The 1,988-nt window shown below is 45.9% G+C and overlaps 1 non-coding gene across 1 annotated transcript; it reads left to right on the plus strand.

Annotated features, from left to right (window-relative positions):
- The first annotated feature begins 337 nt into the window (after positions 1 to 337).
- On the plus strand, positions 338 to 526 carry LOC130837576 (U2 spliceosomal RNA). Its single transcript, XR_009049353.1, has one exon. It is a non-coding gene; the product is annotated as a U2 spliceosomal RNA (small nuclear RNA).
- Positions 527 to 1,988: the final 1,462 nt, after the last annotated feature.

The raw sequence follows: 1,988 nt of genomic DNA on the forward strand, positions 1-1,988 counted from the left end.
AGGAAAATAGGAAGCAATGGTTTAATTACCCTAACCCTGAAAGTCCTTCTGTTTTCTTTATTTGTTTTGGGGGCAAGGGGGAAGTAGTTTGTCTCCTTTCACAATATCAGCTGTCTAGCTGAGTCGGTGTTTATTTGCTTCTCTCAGAAAGACCATTCACAACTTCCCAATAACGGGAAACATAGTCACAGAACAAGAAAGAAAAAAAATTAATCTCAGGAGAAAAAAAGATATGGAGTCATAAGACCAAATCAATAGGTACACTATAACAACACATCATTGATTAGATGTGGCAGGAAACAGAACTGGAATAATGGCTCAAGAATTACAGGAAAGAATCGCTTCCCAGCCTTTTGGCTAAGATCAAGTGCACTATCTGTTCTCATCAGTTTAATATATGATCAGTCCTCTATCCAAGGACAGCACAGTACATGGAGCAAATTTTTGGAGCAGGGAATTGAAATAGGGACTTGCTCCATTCACTCCACGCATGGACCTGATATTCTCCAGGAAAGGTGCACCTCCTCTCATAACAAGAGCTGCAAAGAGCAGACTCCGCCTTCCGCACCTTTTCTTCATCACTTTGCTCCAGTTTCGTGCTTTCCTAGAGGTACCGTTTTTCTCGCGAGGTTTCATGCAGCCCTGGCTCTGCCCACCATACCTTCGCAGGGCAGGTCTTGGTTTCCTTTTCTTCCCTTTTTGGCCTCACCCTGGCGACTTGCGGCCGGAGGATGGCTCTCGTTAGTTTGAGTATGGCTTTGACCTTCGCTGGTTTTTAACCAAGTTATTGGTGAGTGTCTTCATTATTACCACTCTATGCTGGAGCTATCGTTGTCCCAAGGACTTTTTGCAGTAGCTCTCAGAGTGGCCGCAACCCCAAATCCAAGAGCTAGTTTTATCCCCTTTGTGGAGGTGGCGTCTCCAGGTAACTGAAGCTTCAGCTGCCTTACAGGCCCCACGCTCTTCCCCAGTGCCAGTCAGCCTGACCACCAGGTGTTCACAGCTTCAAAGGTCGACTCCTGCCATCCTGGCCCTCGGGGGGCCCTACACCTGCGGTCACAGGCAGCCTGGGCCTGCCAGCTCTGCGACATTTCCAGTCTCTTACCCCGTAAGGCTCTCTGTGTTCTCTTGGACCTCTTCTCCAACCCTGCTCAGAGTTCTGAAACCTTGTTCTTCTGACCCTACACCCTATTCTCAACTTCCTGTAAAAAAAAAAAAAAAGAAGAATTATAGGGAAAAGCACCTGAGAACCCTGTTTCCTTGGGATTTTAGGAAGCGCTTCTAATGAGCTGTTTTATTCATAAAATATTTCATAATATTTTATCAGAGCACCTCATTGTAGTCTTTCGGAATAAAAAATATCTAGCTCTATTCCTTGACCCACAGATAGAGGAAGAGCTTGTGTGTCATGAAAACTGGAGGGAAGCTTGTGCCATTTCTGGATCCAACAAAAACAAGAGTGGCATTGATCGCTGTCAGCTCAGGTTTTCACCTTCTCACAGGCAACACCAGGGTACGTTTACTCATTCATGCGCTCAGTAAATGTCAAGAGTTGAAGTCAGTAATAGTTTAGAGGACAAGCGCCAACCCATTACTAGCTGGGTCATGGCAACAAAATCACTTAACCTCTCTAGGCCTCTGTGCTCTTACTTCACAGCAGGAATGATACCCGTCCTAACCTCATAGGGTTTTTGTGAAGATTCAATAAGCTAGTGATGGTGTGATGGCCACGGTCAGGAACGGTTCCTCTTTTATGTTGTGGGAGCATCACTGATGAACAACCTCAGCTCTTGCTGTTCTGGATCCACTATCATATATTCCCACAAGGCTGCTCCCCTAGTGGCCAAGCACTATAGCGGTACCCATGCAGGTCATTTGAGATACGAGACCCTTGCCTCCCAAAGATGACTTTGGTTTAAAGACTGCCACTGACTTGGCAGGACATATCTTAGAATCCCATTGCAGCTTGAAACTCTTCCTACCCCATC

Source organism: Hippopotamus amphibius, chromosome 15 (genome assembly GCF_030028045.1).
Source record: "Hippopotamus amphibius kiboko isolate mHipAmp2 chromosome 15, mHipAmp2.hap2, whole genome shotgun sequence".
In the NCBI taxonomy this organism is placed as follows: domain Eukaryota; kingdom Metazoa; phylum Chordata; class Mammalia; order Artiodactyla; family Hippopotamidae; genus Hippopotamus; species Hippopotamus amphibius.